Here is a 25,771-nt window from a genome sequence, read left to right as displayed (position 1 = left end):
CCCCTGGCCCCCCAGACATCCTCGTCCCTATCGATTTATTACCTCAACACCCGCTCCCTTATTCGTCATCAGCTTGAGCTCTTTCAATTGTTGCATCAGAGTTCAATTGATGTCCTTCTGTTAACTGAAACTTGGATTAACGAAGATTCCGCCCCCGACATCTTGGCAGCTATCCCCACGGGATATTACATCATTCACGCTAACCGACCTGCTGGGAAGACAGGTGGCGGGGTAGCGGCAATAATCCGCTCTGAATATACCTTTTCCGAGATTACGGTAATTCCCATCCCTAAAATCGACTATTTGGCAATAAAATTTATTTCCCCTAAATCGTCCTTCATTTGTGTTCTTGTCTATAGGCCCCCCCATCATATGCCTCTGTTTCCCCAACTCTTCAGCGACGCTATCGCTCCGCTTGTAATTAACCATGCCAACATTTTGGTAATCGGTGATTTTAATTATTGGCCTTCCGATGCCCATGAAAGCAACACGTCAGTTGAATTCTCCGAACTTCTAAAAACCATGAACCTCTCTCAACACATCAATACCCCCACTCATCGGTTGGGCCATATCCTTGACCAAGTTTGGACCTCTAACTTAGACATCTCCCCTCCTTCAGTTGTTCCTTGCTCCTGGTCAGACCATTATTTCATTTCGTTTCAGCTACCCCTTCACACTTTGTGCCCTTCACTTCGCATTAAAAATCTGTCAGCTCGCAACTGGAAAAGGGCCAACCTGCTTGACTTTCACGAGTCGCTGGTCTCTACTGCTCCGGAGTTGTATACTTCACTTGAGAATCAGGCTGATAATCTCAATGATTGGCTACGCCAGGCCAGCGATAAAGTAGCCCCTTTTAAGAAAATAAAAACCAAGCGCCCCCATGATGCTCAATGTTGGTTTTCTGACCAACTTAAAGCAGCCAAACTTGCGCTCAGGCAATCGGAGCGCCGATGGCGGCGCCACTACGATCCTCAGCTTAAGCTCGTTTACATGGAGACTTTAAAAACCTATAAAGTATCCATCCTAGCAGCCAAGACGGCATTTTTCTCTCAAAAAATTTTGAAGTCTAATAATAAATCGAAGGATATTTTCTCAATCGTGAATGAGCTGTCCCGCCCAGACAGAGTCACCCCCCAACCTTTACCTACCCAAACACTCTGTGATTCGCTCAACACCTATTTTTCAGAGAAAATAACAATAATTAAAAACAACATACCGATTCCGGCCTCTTCCATTTCTCCCCCTCTCCCCCCTACCAACACTAGTACCTTGACGGAGTTTCCACCCATTTCGCATCAAGAGTTTGTCTCTCTCCTCCGCAAAGTCAGCTCTGGCGCCCCCAGTGACTGCTGTCCTCCGCAAGTCTTGAAAGAGGCTTTTCTAGCATGCCCAGGTCCCCCACTAGCATTGCTAAACAACTCTCTTGCCTCTGGGGAGGTTCCATCTTCCTTCAAGCAAGCTGCAGTCCTACCGATTCTAAAAAAACCAAATGCTGACCCTACCCTACTTAGTAATTACAGACCCATCTCCCTCCTTCCATTTTTAGGAAAGATCCTGGAGACTTATGTCACCCGCTGCTTGAGCTCGTTTGTAGAGAAATCCTCTTTCTTGGATCCTCAACAAGCAGGTTTTAGACCCCTCCACTCCACCGAGGCGGTCATAGTAGCAGTCATGGACACTCTCAGGAAGGGTGCTGATAACAACATCTCTCAAGCCCTTGTCCTACTGGATCTCTCAGCGGCATTCGACACGGTCGATCATACTATTTTGATCGACCGTGTCCATAACGCTGGCATTCAAGGAGTGGCCCTTGACTGGCTCAGATCTTTCCTTCATCAGCGTTCTCAATCTGTTCATCTTTCCACTTTTTCCGCTCCTTACACTTCCCTTCCTTGTGGTGTACCCCAGGGTTCTGCACTTTCCCCTCTCCTGTTTAATTTGTATCTCCAGCCACTTTTAGCCTCCCTTCGAAACGCCCCAGTCACAATCCTTAATTATGCTGATGACCTTCAGTTAATTTTCCCCATCACTTCTCATCCGTCTTCCCGCATCGATTTTCAGTCCACTATGCTGTCCATTTCGGAGTGGATGTATCATAGTCATTTAAAGTTAAATCCTACAAAAACAGAGCTTGTCCTGGTAGGAGGACCCTCGCATCCTTGGAATGCCACCTTCTGGCCCACCACTTTGGGGTCAGCACCCACTCCGGTGAGCTCTGTCAAAAGCCTGGGGGTGATCATCTCCAATGATCTCTCCATGAAGCCGCACATTAACGCGGTGACATCTGCCTGTTTTTTTCACCTCAGGCGAATTCGCAAGATCAGTCGTTTCCTTACTAAAGAAGCATTAATTCAAGTTGTCATCGCGCTCATAACTTCCAGGCTTGACTATGCTAACAGTCTGTATGCTGGAATCCCCGCCTGTCACCTCCACCGACTTCAGCTGGTGCAGAATCAGGCTGCCCGGCTGATCTTCCGTCTGCCCAAATATGAACATGTCACCCCCCTTCTCCGTTCCCTTCACTGGCTCCCCGTTTCGAAGCGCTGCACTTTCAAACTGGCATGCACCACCTTTAAGGCTCTTTCGAACGCAGCCCCTCTGTTCATATCCTCAACTCTGTCTCGTCACATCCCTTCTCGAGCTCTCCGCTCTGCGTCACTCAACCTTCTGGATGTCCCCCGATTTAAAAGGAAAAAACATGGTGGTCTGAGTTTCTCGGTCTTGGCCCCATCGACCTGGAATTCCTTGCCGCCTTTTCTCCGTTTCTGCCCTAAATATGAGCTGTTTCGAAAATCTTTAAAAACTTTGCTTTTTCAAGCTGCTTTCGACTAACTCCCCTCCCTAGGTCACTGGTTACTGTTTTGAGCGCCAAGAAACCTATGGTGATAGCGCGCGGTACAAATAATTTTAATAGAATAATAGAATAGAAATGAACGCTGCACACTGAAACACACCAGAATGACCATGCTGCACACACATGTACAAAAACACCAGAGGCGTGAACACGTACATGTACAACACTCGATCTCAAAGTGCACAACCACATAGGTAAAAGTGCACATTTGTGCTTGTGTATCTCTTGTGTGTGGATACAAGAGATACACAAGCTTTCACCATTCACAAACAAGGTCTTAAAAACTGCAAGCCCCACAAGCTCTCAGTGCGTCTCTGCCCTTAGCTCAATCTGCCTATAATATAAATATCACAATGACTAATAAATAATGGATAGAGTGCAACTGCTTGTAGTTGAACACCTGCAAGACTGAAGTTGTGATCTTTGAGACGAGCTCCTCTCAGTGCGACTCCACCTGGTGGCTGACAGAGCAAGGCCCTACTCCCTCCATACACGCTAAGAACCTTCGGATCGTCAAAGCTTGCAAACTTGACACAACAACTCAAGCCAGCACTGTCACTGGCTCATGTTACCACATCCTGAAGATGCTCTGGAAGATTTTCAAATGGCTCCCAGCCGATACCCACACCCTTGCCAACAGCAATCTAGGCTACAAGGACACCCTCTAGGCTAGGATCAGTGAGCATCTTATCAGGAGGCTACAGAACTTAGCAGCCAGAATCACTCTCAACCTCCCATGACATTCTCACATCTCACCTCACTTCAAGGAGTTACACTGGCTACCCATACACAAATTACACATATTTGAAACTCCTCACTCACATTTTCAAGGCTCTCTGACCCAGCATACCTCAGCTATAGCATCTGATTTCACAAACCTTCTAGATACCTCAGCTTGGCAGGACTCCTACTTGCACACATACAGAAAACCTAATCTAGCAGTTGAGCCTTCTTCTACATTGCTCTGAAGCATGGAATGCCCTGCTGTTACACATCCAAACCTCTTCTTCAATTCTTGAATTCTGCAAGAAGCTGAAGTCCTGCCTTTTAAAGTAACCATTTTAGCCCCTAGGCTTGGCTAGCCTCACACCTGCTCAGTGCCAGGATACCCCCTAGGCAGGCCCGGACTGGCCATAGCGGGCACCGGGCAATCCCCCGGTGCGCCGCACGGGTAGGGGCCGGTTTTGGGTCCCTGGGGGCCGTTTTGGTAACAGGGCCGTTTTTGCAGCATAGCTGCAAAATCGGCCCTGTACCAAAATCGGCCGAAAACCGGCCCCGTCAAAGAGCTCAGCGGCACCTCCAACCCTCCCCGAGTGGGGAGGGGGCGCCGGCCGAGCACTTTGCCAGGGCTGATTTTGTTTCCCAGTCCGGCCCTACCCCCAGGTGAGAGTGAGCTTTACAGATCAACATAACATATACAATGTATGTCTGTACATCCCAACCATTTCCTAAATCTCATCTACAAAGCACATTTGGTGATATTGAGAGATCATTCAGTTCAGAGTAGTACAAAACTCAACAATAGTTGGAGTATTCTGTTGGCCTGGATGCTTGCTTTTGTTTCCCCTGTCGTGTGCCTGTTTGCCTCTGTGCCCACATCCATAATATGGGTTGGGTGGAGAGACAAAGTGAATCCCTTATTTGCATAGGGGCACGCCCTTACGCAAATGAAGGAATATCCTCGGAGGATAGTGCTGGATCTACAAGTGCGCCAGCTCTATCAGTATTACATAAGTGGCTGCACAAGCATCTGCAGCCCCTTCTGTATCTGTGTAATACAGTTCCTCAAGGTTACTTCTTTCACTGCAATTACCAGGTTTACAATTTTCAGGCATCAATACTGCTCTCAGTCGTCAACAATATTGCTTCCTTTTTTCGAAATGTGCTCCTCTTTTTTTTTAACTTATCAATGAAAGTACACTGCAAAAGAATGACGCAAAAAGAAACAGTTACAGAGATCACTGTGTGCAAAGAAATATGTGTTAGGTAAATTGGAAGGATTAAAAAGTCAGTCTTTCCAGTGCAAAGATGGAAAGGCGTGGGTGTGGTAACAGGGACATACATAAGCTTGAGCTATTACTTTCTGCTTGGTGTCCAGGTGCTTGTGCTGAAGCCTAGCGTGCTGGAAATTGATGGTTAGAGCTGACAAGTATAGACATGAGTTCATACTCACAAATAACTCTTAAATATGATCTGTAAGCCTGTTTGTAATAAGAACTGATGTGAATCTAAGGCTTGTAGGCTACCTCCAGAATTGACAAAAATTGGAACTGTATTGGCCCACCCAACTGTACCCTCAGCCCATTCAAATGAAAATTCCTTAAACCGGGCCTGTTTGTGCCACAAACTAAAAGCAGATTGAGACCACAAAAATAGGAAAAATTAACTACCTCTTTCAAAAAGCCAAAACTGTGGTAAAACATTTGTTTTTTTAGTCATCTCTGCATGTTTCTGAAAGCTGGGAAGATGGCGACTTTAGCACAGCAAACCATTGATTGAAGCCATTTAAAAACAACAACAAAAAACACAGACACTTTTATCCAGAACACTTTTTCCTATTTTCCCCCAAAACTCAAAATGTAGCTACATTTTGCCTATTTTCACCATTCCCTCTGAGGAAACCCACAAACACTGGGTACTTTAAGGTCAGCCCTGGCAGAGATTAAGGAAGCCCTGAAGGCGTTAACGCCAGCACAGACCCCGGGACAGCTGCCACGAATAGCAGTTCCTCTCCCTCCTACGCCTCAGCAGCAAGCAGGGGATCAGGCAGGGGGTACACAGGATCCCACAGCAGGCATCTTGGCAACAGTGGCCACCCTAGTGGGTCAGTTGGCAGCACCAACAGTCAGTCCCATGCCCTGTAGTACAGCAGTGGCACCTTGGGTTCCCCCAAGGTCTGCAGAGCAGGACGCGCTAAGCAATATTCAAAAGCAGTTAGCCCTCTTGGTTGAAGCCGGTGGCAGGGCCACTTTGGCGTCAGGTCTGAATTCCCCCTCGGCGGCGGGCCGACAGCACCCGTGGGAGGTAAGAGAGGTGACGGGGCAACCAAGGCCCCTGAGGGGATTGTTGTGGTAGGGGGGTTCAAAGTAATGTGTTGTCTCAGCCAGGGATGTTAGCTACGCATGTACCCTGTGAGATAAAAGAAAAAATCTGGAAAGGGGAATATGTGGACATATTCGCGCTAATCAGACCCAAGAGGAGGGATGTTGAGTACAAAGAGAAGGAGGGGAAGGAGGGGTCCTTCAGGGATAGAAAACCAAGGGTGGAGGAGTCCATTACTAATTGGCTGTTTGGCTTTCACGTATTTAGAACAGTGATGTTGGAAAAGAAGCCCGAGTTGGCAATTTCTTTGGTGTTTTATACAAATAAGATCCTGAAGGCACATGCCACACATGGCGGGACAGCTGATTATGATAGGGACTTCAAGTGGGCAAAGGTGGCTAACCCAAACATAGGGTGGGATCAAGTGGAAATCAATGTGTGGTTAGAGAGTGTTAACAGTAGGGAGCAGCACACCAAGCAGCCCTTTCGGACGTCACAGGGGGGCCCAGGGGAAAAGAAGGGGACGTGTTGGGCATTCAATAAGAAGATGTGCACCTGGCCCACGGGGCAGTGCAGATTTAGACACGCCTGTTCTTTCTGTGTCCACTCCTCCCATCCAGAGTTTAAATGCATCAAGAAATCAAAGAAGCGGGGGGGCTGGAGGCAGGGAGATCAAGCCCCCGCAGGCTTAAGCTACCCACACCTGTGGACATTGGGTAACTGATCTTTTGGCTCAATCAGTATCCGGACAGGGCAGCGGCCAAGGTACTCTATTTAGGTTTTTCAGAGGGGTTTCGCATTCCGGCCCAGGGCGTGTCTCCAGTCAGTCAATGTAATAATCTGCTTTCGGCGCGCAGGCACCCCACGGTAGTGGCACAGAAAGTGGAGAAGGAGCGCACTTTGGGTCGGGTGGCAGGCCCCTTCCCTTCCCCCCCCCCTTTGGAAGGGTATGTATGTTCTCCACTAGGGGTGGTACCTAAAAAAGAACGAGGACAGTTTAGGATGATCCACAACCTCTCAGCACCAAGGGGGGCGTCAGTTAATAACGCCATTGACCCCTCTCTGTGTTCAGTGACTTACTCTTCCTTTGATGCTACGTTGCAGAAGTTGAGGGACTTAGGGCCTGGGACTATCATGGCCAAGACAGATATCGAATCAGCCTTTCGCCTGTTACCAGTACACCCAGGGGATTATCATCTCTTGGGTTTTCAGCGGAACCACCAATTCTACTATGACATGTGTATACCGATGGGGTGTGCAGTTTCTTGCAAGTACTTTGAGACTTTCAGCTCCATGCTGCAGTGGGTTTTTACACACAGGACTGGTTATGAGGAGGTGGTGCACTACCTGGATGACTTCATGGTTATAGGTCCGGCCGCCTCAGAGGTTTGCTCCTGGGCTTTGGGGAACCTAGTGGCCTTGTTTCAAGAGTTTGGGGTGCCCTTGGCACCAGGTAAGACAGTGGGCCCAGATACATGCATGTCCTTTCTAGGCATTGAGATTGACACAGTGGCGGGGGAGTGTAGGCTGCCAATCGACAAGTTTCAGGCTTTCTCTCAGGCCATTGATGCAGCACTGGTAGTACCTAAGGTTACTCTGCGTCAGTTACAGGTACTGGTGGGTCAGCTCAACTTTGCTCTTAGGATTATTTCCATGGGGCGCCCTTTCTCTAGGTCAATTGCCAGGGCAATGGGTGGGCTGACTCAGAAGCACCACCACGTGCGCCTTAGGGCCGAGGTTAAGGAGGACCTCATGGTGTGGCGCAACTTTCTGAGGGACTTCAATGGAAAGGTAGTGTGGCCTGCTCCGCAAGTGTCTAGCGCAGAACTGGGCCTGTTTACAGACTCGGCCGGCAGCAGCGGCTTTGGGGCCATTCTGGGTCAATCCTGGTGCTGGGCGCAGTGGTCAGTAGAGTGGCATGAGGTTGGCTTGACTAAAAATATAGCCTTTCTGGAACTCTTCCCAATTGTAGTAGCAATATCGATATGGGCCGACCGCTTCAGGAATAAGTCAGTGGTGTTCTGGTCTGACAACATGGCAGTGGTAGAAGCCATCAATAGGCAAGGGGCCTTGTGTAGGCATGTTTTGAGATTGTTGAAACACTTGGTGTTGGAATGTTTGAGGCTGAATTTAACGTTTAAGGCTGCACACATACCTGGGGTTGACAATCACGCTGCTGTTGCTCTGTCTCGTTCCAAGTTACAGGACTTCCGGAGATTCCACCCGCAAGCAGAAGAGCAGATGACAGTGTTCCCTTCATCACTGTGGACGATTGGAGCCCCGCGCTAGCGGGGCTGGTAGGTGCCTCACTGAGCGATAGCACTAGGAGAGCATACCAACAGCATTTCAATTCCTTCAGGGCGTTCGTGCAGGGGGCCGGTATTCCTGAATTGTTTTCTCATGAAGCGATATATGGCTTCCTTCAAATCCTAAGGGACCAGGGCAGGGCGGTGTCTTAAGCGAGGGTCCATGTTTCAGCAATAGGTTTCTTTGCTAAATTAGCGGGGGAACGCGACCCGAGCGCCTCCTTTGTGGTAAGAAAGGCCCTGGCAGGTTGGGCTAGGCTGGAGGGGCCCAGACGGGATTGCCGGAGGCCCCTGGATATTGCAACCCTATCTAACATCATAGTATCCCTTCCCAAGGTCTGTAGTTCACACTTTGAATGTACCCTGTTTGGGGCCACCTTTACATTGGCCTTTTGTGGAGCCTTCCGGCTAGGCGAACTCGTGGGGTCATCTAGGTCCGACCAGGGGAGGGGTCTGCAGTTCAGGGACTTCTTGTTATCCCCGGGGGGCCTGGAAGTGACCCTGAGAATGTCCAAAACTGATCAGGGAGGGAAGGGGGCGACCATACAGCTAAACCCAGCACCCAGCGTTATCGCCTGTCCAGTCACCCAGATGCGAGCGTATTTGGCGCTGCGCCCAGCAAGGGGGGGCGGCCTTGTTTATACATGAACTGGCCGATTGTCTTTCCCAATACCAATTTAAGGCGGTCTTGGGGCTGGCTTTATCCGAATTAGGATTAGGGGCCTGGGGATACTCCTCGCACTCATTCAGGATTGGGGCCGCCACCTTAGCGGCAGGGGCGGGCTTGCCGCCCAACACGGTGAAAAAGGTCGGGCGCTGGTCGTCCAATTGTTTCAGGAGGTACATAAGGCCTGAGTTGTTGTGACTAAATGATAATATATATTGCCAAGACTTGTGTTGACTTTTCCATTTCTCTCCTGTTCAGTAGTATGCCCGCAAAGGTGGTGTGGGTACTGGGGCACTCGTTCGTGCGGCGCGCCACGATGCGGTTGCAGCAGCGGCGAGTCGAGAAGCCGGCGGGACGGAATTCCTGTGGCGGGGCGTCGGGGGCTTGCGAATTCGGCACCTGCGGCGGCTCGTGGAGGAGTTAAGAGATCAGGAAGGGCAGAGGACCCCGGATTGGATCATCATCCACTTGGGAGGAAACGACATGGTAGACCGGGGACGCCTGGCGGTCAAGGAAGCACTGTTGACAGAGTTCACCTGGTTAGGGCTTATCTTTCCTTTGGCCAGAATTGTCTGGTCTTGCATGATCCCACGCAGGACCTGGGGCCCCGGAGTGCGGGCTAGATCCTTGAACGTGTCAGTTAGGCGGCTTAACGGGGAATTGGCCAAGTTATGCTCAGAGAAGGGCCGCTTGTGTCTGATTTCACACAGAACGATCTCGGGAGAAGCGATGTACCATCAGGATGGAGTGCATTTGTCGGACTTGGGCACGGATACCTGGATCAGGGGACTATGGTCTTTTGTGCAGAACGCAGGTGGGGAGGGTGACAGACCTAAGGGCCTGGGTCACCCTTGTGGCGGTAAAGAGACCTGCGAACAGTGACATTTACTCACAGAATGGATGGGAGTCCGCCCTGCGTACTCCCTAGGCCAGCACTGAGGGGGGGAGACGGTAAGCTCTCCGCTGGGAAAAGGTGACCACCGGCTGGGGAGGCTAGGGCGACAGGTTTCGAGCCTCCTGGGTTCCTGGGCAGCCTGGTGGTCGGGGGGTGGGCCCCGGAATGGCGGACAAGGATCAGAGGTGGGGCACACCACTCAAGGGCGCAGGTGGGTTGCACCTTGCGCAGGAGGCTCAGCGTTGGAGAAGTGAGTCAGGAATACCCCCCTCCCCCTTAATGCTGGGGGTTTTACAAGCTTGAAGGTCAATATTAAAAGTGTTTTAACTTTAAAAAAAAAAGTGTTTTGTAAATTGCTAAATATGCATTTGAACTTCCTTTGTCATGTTTATGTGAGATGTGTATTAAACATGGCCGTTTTTAACCCACGCAAATCTCTGTTGTTGATGTACATGTGGGTGCAGGGTATGGTGGGCTGGGGCGGGGACATGCTGGGGGTTCCGGGTCCTAATATGTAATATGGTTTAATACTGCCATCTTGGTCTTTCTGGTGACATATACAAATCACTCTGCCTTTAGCCTCGTGATTTAGGATGGTATTGCGACCCCTTGATAGCAACATTGGAACATTTTACCTAGTTACCCGTTAAGTAACCTGTTTCACGGAAATCTGAATCTTTACATTCATATTAAAGTCACTTAAAGAGAAACAAAGAGCTGTTACGGGCCTGCACTCACTGATGGCTAACATGTTTATGACATTACGAACTATTAAAGTAAATATTAGAGGGGAATCACAGCTGTTTATCTACCAATATTTAAAAATTTACATTTTACGGTATTTCTCCAAGAAACCTGTTCTTCTTTTATCCAATCCAGTGGCGTACCAGAGGTTCCACGGACAGCAATGCATGCAAGGATCTGACCCCATTCTCCATGGACATCATTTAGGGGTCACCAGGGGTTGCAGTTGCGACCCATGGCATGTCCTTAGCTACCCCTAGTGCTGTCTTTCCGGCCCCTGGTTTTAAAGGCAGCACATTTTCATTTGGAAATAAATCTGCTGTATATGAAAATGCAAAAGCTTCAGGTTGCACTTTATTTGGACTATACACAGTTCAAACTTGTAATTGTTTCAGTTTTACCCAATGAGGGAAGTTTTGTCTAGCAAAATTCCGTTTTAGATTTCCCAGTCCCAGGCAGCATAACTTTGCTTCACCTGCAGGCTGACAGTTTTGATGTGTTGGACTGAAGTGCTTCAGAAAAGGAAAACGGAATTAAGATGACTTGTGGACGTAGTCTATCCTAGCTTTCCTGCGCTCCTGGGACCAGGCTGTGTTTGGGCCAGGAGCTTTACTACCAGAGGCTGTCGGAATATTGGAGACAGATGCAGTAAGTGCTTTCATTTTTTCCCAATTATCATAGTGTGACTTTATAATGCTCAGTTGCCACATAGATAGTATTTGTACCGGTTTGGCCAGAATTCTAGTGACAAGATTGGTAAAGGTAAAACAAAACCAATTACAAAATCAGATGAAGCTGTTTTATTCTTCATTTTCAATAGAAATATATAGTCCCATATAGTTAAACTACACCAAAAAGGATTTTGCAGCTGTCCACTTTAATCCTAAATCACTATAAAAGGAAACACAGGGAGAATACAATTTAAAAAGAGGATTTTACTGAAATGTGTGTACCAGTCCCTCACCCATTTGTAACCTCAAACATGAGCAAATAGCTGATATTTCTCTTTAAAGAAGATGACATTTTAATTGGACATTTGGGGGCAAATCCATAGAGGTAGTTAAAGAATACACATATGTGGGGCAATTTTTTCACAAACCTTACAAAATTCCTCACATCTCTAGCATGTAAAGCTTAAGGCAGATGCCCATGTCGGTGCACTGTAGCGGTTATATTCTTCCTCTGGGAATAGACATTTTAACTCCCCATCAGAGGTTTATAGTATTAAAATACCTCCTATTCTATCTTATGCCATAGAATACATCCCAATTAATAACTGGAAACCAGCAACAAAACAAGCATTTGCAATGCAATAGGTCTCGCATTAGGAAAGTTTGAGCTATTGGTATTGTAAATGGCAAAGTTTTTATTTATGTTTTTTTTTTTAAATAGCTAAATTAATAGCTTTGTCATTTACAATGCCAATAGTTATAACTTTCGCAAATATGATACCTATAGCATTTGTAAAGCAATATGTTTTGTATTTACATGGTCGCTGGAGATACGAAACACCAAGCCCTCAGAATTCATGCAAACGGAAAAGCTCCTTAACTGCATTTGATATGTTATCGCCATTCATAAATTGAGGGCGAGCATATGGCAGGGGGGGAAGGCGCTTTGAAATGACTGCTTTAAGTAACAGCTTTAACTGGGTCTCTGCTGTACCAAATGAGCTCGTCGGCTTAAATCGCTGATTGATGATTTCAGTAAGAGTATTTGCCAGACGCTCGAATGCGTTCATTAGATGTGCGCGTGGTGAGCACATTTTACCCGGAATGAGGAAATGCGGCCATTAGTGAGGGGGTTATACGCTTCCGTTCTGACTGGTGGATTTGACGAAGGCTCGAGACTCACGCGCTGAACCAGAGTAGTCATGTGGTGCTGGGGCATAGAAAGGGCCGATTGTGCTTGGACTCCTACTTCAGCAGATGGGCATCAGGCGTGCAAGGTGGACAAAGTGCTTATGAAAACCGGTGCACTTCAATCGAATCGCTATTCCCCGTCCTCTGCTTGCGAATCTGTGGGTTCACAAAATGTTACGGAGCGGAGGTCCCTGAGCTAATTAGCAGAGACAACATTGAATGAATAATTAATGCCAAACTTCATAATGGGTGAAAATGAATGCCAAACTTCGTGAAGGACGAACACTTAGTTGGATCAACTTCTTCCTTGAAGCTAATTCTCATTACTCTAAAAGGCCACAATTCTTTTCCTAAACTCTCTTCAATGACTGCTGAGAATTCGCAAGCCTCCTGAAACGTCTCACCATAATAGTCTTTTTTTATATCTTAATTTCGAAAAAAGGTTCCAACACTGCACAGTAAAATCAAAATCAAAATAAACACCATAAGCCTACTGAAGAAATGACCAAACAGGAAAAGCGCGTTTGGCATTGGCACGTAACTCATGATTTTCTGAAACCTGTAAGCAGAAGCAATGGCAACTGAAACACACAAGGATACACATGTTAGAGCCCCCGATTTAAACAAGTTAAGCATTCGTTGCAGTATTCTCTTACCTTACAACAACTGCGAGGGCAGGGAAATCTTCGCGTGCTGCAGTCCGTCCAGAGCTCGCGCCGCCGGCCTGCGACCAGGAAGTCAGGCAGGCCGGGCGGGACAACCGGAAACAGGAAGTAGGAGGGCGGGAGCCTACCCCGCCTCCCACGGAAGAGCCGCGATTGTTTGGAGCACCGGAGCAGGCAGGAGCCTACTCTGCGCCCCGGTGCCGAAGAAGGGAGGAAGAGTCCTGCTGCCGGTGAGAGCCGCTGCACCAAGGAAGCCGGTGAGTGGGGCTTCGCTTTGTTGCTGGCCTGCGAGGGCGGGGGGGGCATGTGTGTGCGCGCGCGGCGGCGGGCTGTGTATGCGTGCGTGCGTGTGTCTTGGAGTCTGTGTGTATGCGTGTGTGACTGTGGGGGAGGAGGAGGGGGTTGCCTGTCTGGGTGCCTGTCTGGGTGCCTGCGTGTCTGTGTAAGTCCGTGTGCGCGCGTGTGTGTCTCTGTGTGCATGCATGCGCGTTAGGCTGGCTTGCTAGGAGTATGGGAGGGAAGTGCACGGCGCGGCGCAGGACGGAACGTGCGCGTTCGCGCACACAAATCCAGGAAAAAAGCGCAGACCACTTTCTTGTCCCTGCTTACCCCCAGACTGATAACTATACGTCTCCAGCTGGACACATGCATCCTTTGGATGCATTACCAGCGAGACCCAGCCAGCTGGACACATGCATCCTTTGGATGCATTACCAGCGAGACCCAACAAGTAGGAACTGATGAATCACTTCCTAATAAAATGTCTCCACAGTCAAAGAAACGTTTAGAAAGTTCCACCCTCAGCCAGTAAAGACTAAAGCGAAGTGTTATTCTATACATTCCTGGGACTTTTTTTCAGTGAGCGGCACTCTGATTGACAGCACAGCATGCGTTATAATATACACAGTAAGAGGACTAGGATGACACATGTATATTAACATTTGGCGGACATCTTTCCAATGAAATGTAACTGTTATAGGAAACAGAGCACAAGTGTGCCTATACAAAATAGCAAATCCTTTTACCAAAGTATTATTTTTATGTTTTCTTGTTTTTGAAGGGAAATATTAAATGTGCTTGTACTGGAAAATAAATGATTTATTTTATAACAGTGGCACAAGATTTCTGCACTTCATTTTTGTATATCAAAGTATATCATTATTGAATCAGTTTACCAAATTCAGCTGTGGACTTTAATATCACAATATAGGACTTCTGTAGCTTCGGACCCTGTACATTCACCCTCTGAAATGGCCTACAGGTAGACCCACACTGAAGCTGCAGCGGGATGATGACTGTAGTTTCAATCGTTGCTCTGTGAAGAGCCTCCAGGCAAAGCATGGCAGCTCCACCCACAGTGCCCTCCTGATTGGCTTTTTCAAACTGCGCTGAAGTGTGGAGCAAATGAGTGGATCCTGGGGATGAGCAGCTGGGCATTCGAAGAGTAGCTTAGGACAATCAAACAGCTGATCAGAGCCCGCATAGCAACAGGAACGAGGAGAGGCGATGGGTTCGTGAGCACAATGTGTAAAAAATATAAACGCGGGCGCTGTGCTAATACAAAGCACGGCGCCTGTGCAGTAATTTAAAAATAATGCTGAAAGCGGACGCTGTGCTAAAATAAAAAGTACGGCACCCGTGTATATAATTTAACATGTGAATGGCGGCACAAAGGCACGTTTCCGAGGAGAGAATTTTTTTTTATAAAAGCAGGCGCAGTGCTAATACAAAGCACGGCGCCCCTGCAGTAATTTAAAAATAATGATGAAAGTGTGCGCCGTCACCCTCCAAACCATCCTAGATCGGTCCTTGTGACCTAACCAACGCACCGGGCCGGTATCCGCACCAGAACAGGAGGCGAAGCAATGGATTCGCCAGCACAAAGTGAAACCAGCTGAAGTAGCCCATGTCGTGCCTGCAGCGAGAGAAACTCATTAAACAAACAAGTCCCGCGGCGACCCGGAAGCTCTTGGCCGGCCGGCCAATCCGGTTGCGGCCGACCGGAAGTCCCGCCTCCCGAGGTCCGCGAGCTGCCGGCGCATGGAGCGCCCTGCCTGTCCGAATCAGCCCGGGTCCCCAGGAGGGGGCCGGGGAGAAGGAGGAGTGTGGCGTCTGTTGTGGGGCTCCTCGGACCTGAGGGAGCCCCGATTGTGAAGAGGAGACGAGACGCGCCGTGAGGCGCGGAGCGCGAGAGGAGCCCGCCGGAAGAGCGCAGTCGGTGAGTGGGGCCCAGGGCTGAAGTGAAGTGCGTGCGTGCGTGCCTGTGTGTATGCCTGGGAGTGGTGGGGGAGGGGGAGTGTGTGCGCGCGTGTGTGCGTGTGGGAATGTGTGTGCGCATGCGTGACTGTGTGATTGAGAGAGAATGCGAGGTAGGGGATAGTGTGCCTGTATGTGTGCCTGTATGTGTGTCGTATGCCTGCGTGTGCATGCGCGCGCCTGTGTGTGTGCGTGCATGCAGAGGGGTGGGGGCTGCCTGTGTGTGTGTGAGCAAGGGATTTGATTCGCGCATGCGCAGCTACCAGACGCTCGCTCCCGAGGTGAAATCTGACCTCGTCAAAGCGCGCGTCTGGTAGCTGTCCACTCTCCTGAATACGGGCCACATTAGGTCTGTAGCAGACTCTCAATGCTCACGCATTGAGAGTAGTCTGCTCGACCTAAAAAGAAGGGAATGTTCGATGTGAATTGATAAAAGGTAACCAAGCAGTCCCAGCCCAAGTATTACGCCTTGAGCTATCCTTATGCTAGAACTATCTCTAACATAATAAGATGGGCGTATAATCTTCTACATGACGACTCAGGATCTTTATGGAACATATTAAAAATGGAGACCTTTAGAAAGGAGTTGATGCAATATACTTTTAATAAGAACCTTAATAAAGCACTAAATCTTTCGCACTGCACAATAGCAATTTTAAAATCTTGGACACCTGCACACTTCTTTAAAAATCTGACAACGAGAATAAGCTACGACCTCGATGTTCAACACTGTTCCCAATTAAAATATTATGCAAAATATGCAGAATCAGTAGAATACAAATCACAGCAACAATATATAGGTTTATTTTAGTTCACAGGGTCCGACGCTGTATTAATTTTTGGTGGTTGGGGATCTTACTATTAAACGTTTTTACTGTGATGGAGGAGTGCAAGATTTACTACATGTACTGTTTGTAGTTCCAAATTCGACCCTGGTAGAGGTCAGACATCGTTATTTAAATCCCATTTGTAACAGATACAATATAACCGCAGTACTAGGTCTTATAATGCTTTGTAAATCGCCACCTGATTAATTTGTCTGTCATTTGTATACATTTTTAAGAGTTATTTTTAATTGTTTTAACGTAGATACATTATCATTGTTTTAAAAAAATGTATTTTATATAATTTGTTGACCTCAGTAGAGGTCTAAACCAAATTACATTTTTTTTTTAAATCTTGAAGGTGACAATTCTAGTTGCTAATGAAAGATGACAAGTTTTATGTTTGCTTATGTGCATGGACATACTTTAGGGGTAGCTGTAGTTTGCATTCCTGACTTCTGTGCTTTGGCTTGCTACCCTTACGAGGCTGCTTGCTACCCAGGTCAATTAAGTCTGCATCTCTGGACTAACTTGGATGGTACAAACGTCTAAATCCCAGCTTGCCCCCTTTTGTTGTTTTTGTCTGATGTTTCAGAAAAATGAAAAAAATCTTTATTACACTGATTACACAGATGTTTTCCAGGTACTGATATGAAAAAAGTACTGGCCAGACTGGTAAAATACAGGCCAGGTAAGAACCCCACCTGGGGTCTACTTTGCCACTATGCACAGGTTTACTTGCTTACTGCCCCTCCTTAGACTGCCCACTAGCGCATCCTGACCACCTGAAGTCTTTTTGTGTAGCCCTCCTGCCCATGAATGTGCACGGTGAAGGGATGAAACCCACAAAAGATACGTCTCTCTTCTATAGGGGGTTGTGTATTAGAGGAAAAAGAAAATGAAAACAGAAAGTGATCCTTTATAAGGAAGAGAACCCTCACTCATCTGAAGGAGAGATGCTTCATCATTGGGCTCCCTCCTCACATCGGGCCCGCAAGGTCCCAGATGTGAGCTATGACTCCCTACCAAGAAGGGTAGGTGGAGAGGAGCTTGAGGTGTTTTGAGTGGGGTATGCCAATAAGCAAATGGGTGGGGGGCAGAGTGCAAAACCAATACAAGTGATAAGTTAAACCTAGCTCAGTGGCCCAATACCTTTATTTGGTGGTACCCTCTGATAGAGATAAAAACTAAGAGGACTGGGGGTTCAGAGCAAATATACCCCCATAATGGTCAACATGTTTCTGCCTATGTTAGACTCTAAAAAGGAGTTCTTAGGCATTCATCAAGACCACGAAACAAATCAAGTCACTCTGCATGCAACAATAAAATTGAAAACAATCAATCAGAAGGCTATACTGGCCGTGTCCAAATGTAGTCACGGAAATGATGGGTTGTTAATGAAATGAAATGAAATTAAATCCAGTATTTGTAAAGCGCACAATTACCCGAGGGTGTCAAGGCACTGGTGCTGGACTAACATGCCGCCGGCACCGGGGATCGAACCGTGAACCCTGTGGTCCGGAGTCAGGCGCCCTGGCCGCTGCGCCACACATCTTCCCACACCATCTCCATATGAAAAAGAAGGACAAAATGTGAATAGAAGAACATAATATGTAAGGATCACATTCAACAGATAGGTTCCACCTAAAGTACCATAAGGCACACAAATGACTTGCTCCCTTAGCAATCAATAGCAAACATACCAGTGAATCGAAGCCAGAAAGAATATTGGGGAATCATTTACCTTATGGAGGAGATATGTTTCCACCTCTCTATTGCCACAAGGTACCCCTGGGCCACACTCTGTTTTTTGGTACTGGAAAACATTGAAAAATAAAAACAATGGCAGTGTGGTGTGGGTAGCGCTGGTGTAAATCATCCGTTAAAGTGATCAAATATTGGTAGCGCTGGTGTAAATCAAGCGTTAAACTGGTCAAATGACACAAAATCCTTACGCAATCATGGGCAGGAAATGGAAAAAGGCACCACAGTCTCAAACGAGATTGAACTTCTTTGATTATTGTGTATGAACATCCATTTACGGTGTAGAATGCTATCATGGTGTAAAAGGCGGGATAAAGGCTATGACCTCATATCCCCGAAGGAGCTTTAAAATGCGGCTCCAGTCCACTAGATATAGCGGAAGACAACAAGAGGGGACTATGCAAATGCTCCCAAAATGTAAACACAGTGTGAAATGCTATCCTAATGCCTAGGGCGGGATAGAGGCAACGACCTCCTACCCCCGCTGGAGCATCAGTGTGCGGCTCCAGCCCACTAGATCTCGCTTCAGTCACGGTGGGTACTATGCAGACACTTACCTAAATTAGAAAAGCGGGGGCCATGTGCATCGAGTCAAAAACAGACCCCTGGGCTATACGGACCTAAGTGATAGCCCTTGGTGATTGCTACAAAATACCAACAGCATAGTCAGGTGCGGTCCAAACTGTGCCTCAGCCCGCTAAGGTCCCTGGTGTCAGCTAATCACCCAGGTAGTGAACAATGTTGCATTGGGTACTATGCAGACGTTTCTCTAAATTAGAAAATTGGGGTCTACGTGCATCCAGTCTAACACAAACCCCTGGGCTATACGGACCTAAGTTAGCCCTTAATGATTTCTACAAAATACAAAGAGCATAGTCTGGTGCAGTTCAGACAGCGACTTAGCCCGCTAAGGTCCTGGGCGTCAGCTTATCACCCAGGTAGTAAACAATATCGCAAAGCGCCTCAGGATCAAGCAGCAAAGGAAAGAAGAGCAACTTACTGCAGTGCTCGTGGTTGGCTGCCTTAAACAGGGTCCTGGCTAGAGGAAAGACCTCACATAATTGTCAGGATAGGTAGCCGTCCTCTCACTCGCGGACATGCGTAAAGACGTCATATGCGTGCAGAACATCATGGGAGGTGTATTCCCATGCGCTGTATGTGTCATGGGAAACGTAGGCATCGTCTCGGAGGTGATCCGCCTTTCAGACAGCAGGCTTGGAAACAATTCGCCCATGTAGGATAGTTAAGCCCCCACAGGGCGGTCCTTGACCAAAAGCATGGCTGTGAAAAGGGATATAACAGAACGGAACAGTAGGACCAATTAAGAACTTAAGCTGTAAATGAACTGAGCCATCCAAAGCACACCCCAAAGTAGTTGACTATGATCTCTCAAGGGCAATGATATAAGATATACCCAGCATTAAACACTGCAACCCTATGGGTGTCGTATGCACTACATATATCGCATACATAAAGGGGCTAAGCAGGAGTGGATGCGGCTCATTGTTGTTTTACTGTAGGACCTAGTTGACTAAGTCGCAGCAAAAAGGAGAGCAATCCCTCATAAATTAACTAGACACTGGGCAGCTGAGGCTGCTAAAGATTTGGGGACAACCGGATCAGGGCCTACTGGATGAGGGGTGCTCGGGTCTCCATCAGAATGGTGGAGTTACCTTCTCATATTAGCCATGGGGATGTCGTCATTTAACCCATGAGTGTCGCACTGGAGCCTATAAATACACCCCTGCTCCCTGCGGAACAGAACAGATTCATATGTGCCAATCTCCTTGACATACATTGACCTGTCAATGACTGCCCAAAATATGTAATCTTCAGAATGGCCTTGACTCAAGTAGTGTCTTTTGAGTTTCGCATTCTCTTTCTTACATCTAATAGAGCTCCTGTGCTCACCTATCCTCAGTTTAACCTTGCATGTCGTCACTCCTATATAGAATAAGTTGCATTAACATCGCAATTGGTAAATCACCCAATCTGTATTGCAGTTTTTCAGAGAGTTAAGCACCCAGTGGGTAGGCAGTCCCAGGTCTATTGTGAGTAGTTTGGATGTAAAAGCACAGACAGAGCACGACCCACACCGGTAGTGTCCTTTCGTGGAGTTTGATGACCATAGTGTGCTTTGTCTTGCCTCCGTGACAGTGCCACGTGGACGTGTGTGGACTGTCATGTCCTTGATGTTCTGACTCTGTTTCAGTGCAAATAAGGGCTTAGGGAGGTGTGCAGAACCAGTATTGAGAATGTGCCAGTTACTATTGATCGATTTCTTCACTATGTTTGTCAAGTGACTATAGGTACTGACACAGACCATCCGGTCCATAGAGCTCTTCGTTACTGAGTCAAGAAGAGCATCACGACTATTGTTCCTTGCTCGCTTCTACGCTGTCTGTATGATACTGATTGGATATGCATGTTGTTGTAGGTGGGAGCTCAATGTTAGTGCGTGTTCCTTGAATTTTCCTTATTTCAGGACAATTCCGCCATAGCCTCAAAAACTGGGGTCTACTTTGCCACTATGCACAGGTTTACTTGCTTACTGCCCCTCCTTAGACTGCCCACTAGCGCATCCTGACCACCTGAAGTCTTTTTGTGTAGCCCTCCTGCCCATGAATGTGCACGGTGAAGGGATGAAACCCACAAAAGATACGTCTCTCTTCTATAGGGGGTTGTGTATTAGAGGAAAAAGAAAATGAAAACAGAAAGTGATCCTTTATAAGGAAGAGAACCCTCACTCATCTGAAGGAGAGATGCTTCATCATTGGGCTCCCTCCTCACATCGGGCCCGCAAGGTCCCAGATGTGAGCTATGACTCCCTACCAAGAAGGGTAGGTGGAGAGGAGCTTGAGGTGTTTTGAGTGGGGTATGCCAATAAGCAAATGGGTGGGGGGCAGAGTGCAAAACCAATACAAGTGATAAGTTAAACCTAGCTCAGTGGCCCAATACCTTTATTTGGTGGTACCCTCTGATAGAGATAAAAACTAAGAGGACTGGGGGTTCAGAGCAAATATACCCCCATAATGGTCAACATGTTTCTGCCTATGTTAGACTCTAAAAAGGAGTTCTTAGGCATTCATCAAGACCACGAAACAAATCAAGTCACTCTGCATGCAACAATAAAATTGAAAACAATCAATCAGAAGGCTATACTGGCCGTGTCCAAATGTAGTCACGGAAATGATGGGTTGTTAATGAAATGAAATGAAATTAAATCCAGTATTTGTAAAGCGCACAATTACCCGAGGGTGTCAAGGCACTGGTGCTGGACTAACATGCCGCCGGCACCGGGGATCGAACCGTGAACCCTGTGGTCCGGAGTCAGGCGCCCTGGCCGCTGCGCCACACATCTTCCCACACCATCTCCATATGAAAAAGAAGGACAAAATGTGAATAGAAGAACATAATATGTAAGGATCACATTCAACAGATAGGTTCCACCTAAAGTACCATAAGGCACACAAATGACTTGCTCCCTTAGCAATCAATAGCAAACATACCAGTGAATCGAAGCCAGAAAGAATATTGGGGAATCATTTACCTTATGGAGGAGATATGTTTCCACCTCTCTATTGCCACAAGGTACCCCTGGGCCACACTCTGTTTTTTGGTACTGGAAAACATTGAAAAATAAAAACAATGGCAGTGTGGTGTGGGTAGCGCTGGTGTAAATCATCCGTTAAAGTGATCAAATATTGGTAGCGCTGGTGTAAATCAAGCGTTAAACTGGTCAAATGACACAAAATCCTTACGCAATCATGGGCAGGAAATGGAAAAAGGCACCACAGTCTCAAACGAGATTGAACTTCTTTGATTATTGTGTATGAACATCCATTTACGGTGTAGAATGCTATCATGGTGTAAAAGGCGGGATAAAGGCTATGACCTCATATCCCCGAAGGAGCTTTAAAATGCGGCTCCAGTCCACTAGATATAGCGGAAGACAACAAGAGGGGACTATGCAAATGCTCCCAAAATGTAAACACAGTGTGAAATGCTATCCTAATGCCTAGGGCGGGATAGAGGCAACGACCTCCTACCCCCGCTGGAGCATCAGTGTGCGGCTCCAGCCCACTAGATCTCGCTTCAGTCACGGTGGGTACTATGCAGACACTTACCTAAATTAGAAAAGCGGGGGCCATGTGCATCGAGTCAAAAACAGACCCCTGGGCTATACGGACCTAAGTGATAGCCCTTGGTGATTGCTACAAAATACCAACAGCATAGTCAGGTGCGGTCCAAACTGTGCCTCAGCACGCTAAGGTCCCTGGTGTCAGCTAATCACCCAGGTAGTGAACAATGTTGCATTGGGTACTATGCAGACGTTTCTCTAAATTAGAAAATTGGGGTCTACGTGCATCCAGTCTAACACAAACCCCTGGGCTATACGGACCTAAGTTAGCCCTTAATGATTTCTACAAAATACAAAGAGCATAGTCTGGTGCAGTTCAGACAGCGACTTAGCCCGCTAAGGTCCTGGGCGTCAGCTTATCACCCAGGTAGTAAACAATATCGCAAAGCGCCTCAGGATCAAGCAGCAAAGGAAAGAAGAGCAACTTACTGCAGTGCTCGTGGTTGGCTGCCTTAAACAGGGTCCTGGCTAGAGGAAAGACCTCACATAATTGTCAGGATAGGTAGCCGTCCTCTCACTCGCGGACATGCGTAAAGACGTCATATGCGTGCAGAACATCATGGGAGGTGTATTCCCATGCGCTGTATGTGTCATGGGAAACGTAGGCATCGTCTCGGAGGTGATCCGCCTTTCAGACAGCAGGCTTGGAAACAATTCGCCCATGTAGGATAGTTAAGCCCCCACAGGGCGGTCCTTGACCAAAAGCATGGCTGTGAAAAGGGATATAACAGAACGGAACAGTAGGACCAATTAAGAACTTAAGCTGTAAATGAACTGAGCCATCCAAAGCACACCCCAAAGTAGTTGACTATGATCTCTCAAGGGCAATGATATAAGATATACCCAGCATAAAACACTGCAACCCTATGGGTGTCGTATGCACTACATATATCGCATACATAAAGGGGCTAAGCAGGAGTGGATGCGGCTCATTGTTGTTTTACTGTAGGACCTAGTTGACTAAGTCGCAGCAAAAAGGAGAGCAATCCCTCATAAATTAACTAGACACTGGGCAGCTGAGGCTGCTAAAGATTTGGGGACAACCGGATCAGGGCCTACTGGATGAGGGGGGCTCGGGTCTCCATCAGAATGGTGGAGTTACCTTCTCATATTAGCCATGGGGATGTCGTCATTTAACCCATGAGTGTCGCACTGGAGCCTATAAATACACCCCTGCTCCCTGCGGAACAGAACAGATTCATATGTGCCAATCTCCTTGACATACATTGACCTGTCAATGACTGCCCAAAATATGTAATCTTCAGAATGGCCTTGACTCAAGTAGTGTCTTTTGAGTTTCGCATTCTCTTTCTTACATCTAATAGAGCTCCTGTGCTCACCTATCCTCAGTTTAACCTTGCATGTCGTCACTCCTATATAGAATAAGTTGCATTAACATCGCAATTGGTAAATCACCCAATCTGTATTGCAGTTTTTCAGAGAGTTAAGCACCCAGTGGGTAGGCAGTCCCAGGTCTATTGTGAGTAGTTTGGATGTAAAAGCACAGACAGAGCACGACCCACACCGGTAGTGTCCTTTCGTGGAGTTTGATGACCATAGTGTGCTTTGTCTTGCCTCCGTGACAGTGCCACGTGGACGTGTGTGGACTGTCATGTCCTTGATGTTCTGACTCTGTTTCAGTGCAAATAAGGGCTTAGGGAGGTGTGCAGAACCAGTATTGAGAATGTGCCAGTTACTATTGATCGATTTCTTCACTATGTTTGTCAAGTGACTATAGGTACTGACACAGACCATCCGGTCCATAGAGCTCTTCGTTACTGAGTCAAGAAGAGCATCACGACTATTGTTCCTTGCTCGCTTCTACGCTGTCTGTATGATACTGATTGGATATGCATGTTGTTGTAGGTGGGAGCTCAATGTTAGTGCGTGTTCCTTGAATTTCCTTATTTCAGGACAATTCCGCCATAGCCTCAAAAACTGGCCCACCAGAAGATTGTTCCTCAATGAGTGTCGGTGAAAGCTGGTACATTTCAAAAGCGAGTTCCGAGCCATCTGTTTGGTGAATAGTTCGGAGTAGATACCTCCATTTATTGGATACAGCAACAAGTATAAGAATGGTAAGGAGACTTTACTGTACTTGTGAGTGAACTTCAAGTGAGGATTCCGTGAATTCAGCTAGATTGCAAATGTCTCCAGGCTGGCTACTGTGCCCTCCCATTCTATCAAGATGTAGTCTATATATCTCTTCCAAACCTTCAGGTTGGAAGAGTATGGGTTCTCAGCCGGATAGATGTGTTTGGTCTCAAAGTGATGCATGTACAAATTTGCCATAATAGAAGCAAATGTACTGCTCATCAATATTCCCTGTCACCTGCAGGTACAGTTGTTCACCATATTGGAAAAAATTCTCCTTCATTGCCAGTGTAGCACATAGGAGGATGGTGTTGAATTATCCCGTTCATGTCCTTCCAATAATGAACGTATGGTGTTCAAAGATTCGTCCTGTGGGATATTGGTGTTCAGAGATTCCACATCAAAAGATGCTAAAATGTAAATCTCTGGAAAAAGGGAAGAAAGATACCAACACCGGCTTTAAACCCAAATCCACCTTCTTTTACATCCAGACTACTCATGATAGACCTGGGACTGCCTACCCACTGAGGGCTTAACTCTCTGACAAACCGCAATACAGGTGGGGTGATTTACCTATTGCGATGTCCATGCAACTTATTGTAAATAGCGGTGACGACACGCAAGGTTAAATTGAGGATAGGTGAGCACAGGAGCTCTATTAGATGTAAGAAAGAGAATACGAAACTCACAAGACACTACTTGAGTTAAGGCCATTCTGAAGATGACATCTTTTGGGCAGTGATTGACAGGCCAATTTATGTCAAGGAGATGGGCACACATTAATCTGTTCTGTTATCCAGTATTAGGGGTGTCTTTCATAGATTCACATGCCTGAATCATTCCCCGTCGTCGAGACGGGAGCCTCCGGTACATAGAAAAGTAATGTCCTATAGACATACATAGAGAAAAATAGGCCTAAGGGCCTCACCTTAGTAGCCTATCCTTGTCCTTATGTAAAAAGGACCAAACTCTTAGAGCCAGCCAATCAGCTATCACCTCCCTCTAGAACCTTCCTGACAGGAGCCTCAGTCTCTCAGATTTTCTACCGCACGTTGTGCTAGGGAGTCTCCAACCTGAGTTCTCCTCAGGATTTCTTCAAAACCAACTTGTTCACTTTTAAAAGTGAGTTCTTTCTCCAAAAATCTCGAACAGGATTACTTCAAACCACTTATCATTGGAGTAAGTGATTTATTTCTTCAAAATTCTGGCATGTCTGAATCCCAGAAGAAAGCCCTTTTCAGGGCCTGCTCTTCATGTGGGAAGAAAAGGCTACATGTGGAAGACAAGCATGACCTATGCTTATATTGTCTTTATCCTGACCACATACCTAAAGACTGTAAGATATGTAGGTCTTTCCCTAACAAGACCTTGAGGGACAGAGAAGGTCGCCTGCTCATCTGGCTGGACAGGCTCAAAAAGAGGGAAAATGTGGATTCCTCAGAGGGAAGCTTTTCAATGACCTCAGAAGTCTCCCTGAAGAGGCCACGGGTGGAGTCCCCTGGCCCCTCAGACACTCCTCCTATGAAGGTACAAAAGAAGTCTTCAGAGGCAAGATCGACAAAATCTTCAGTGTCTGAAAAGGGCTCTCAGGCTTTTAAGAAGCCTACGCAGTCGTCCAGTAAGCTTGCGACATCCTCCTCGACGCAAAAAAGAGTTG

This window comes from Lissotriton helveticus, chromosome 1_1 (genome assembly GCF_964261635.1).
Source record: "Lissotriton helveticus chromosome 1_1, aLisHel1.1, whole genome shotgun sequence".
Classification (NCBI taxonomy): domain Eukaryota; kingdom Metazoa; phylum Chordata; class Amphibia; order Caudata; family Salamandridae; genus Lissotriton; species Lissotriton helveticus.
The sequence above is the reverse complement of the archived record's forward strand: the minus strand, read 5'-3'. Positions refer to the sequence as shown.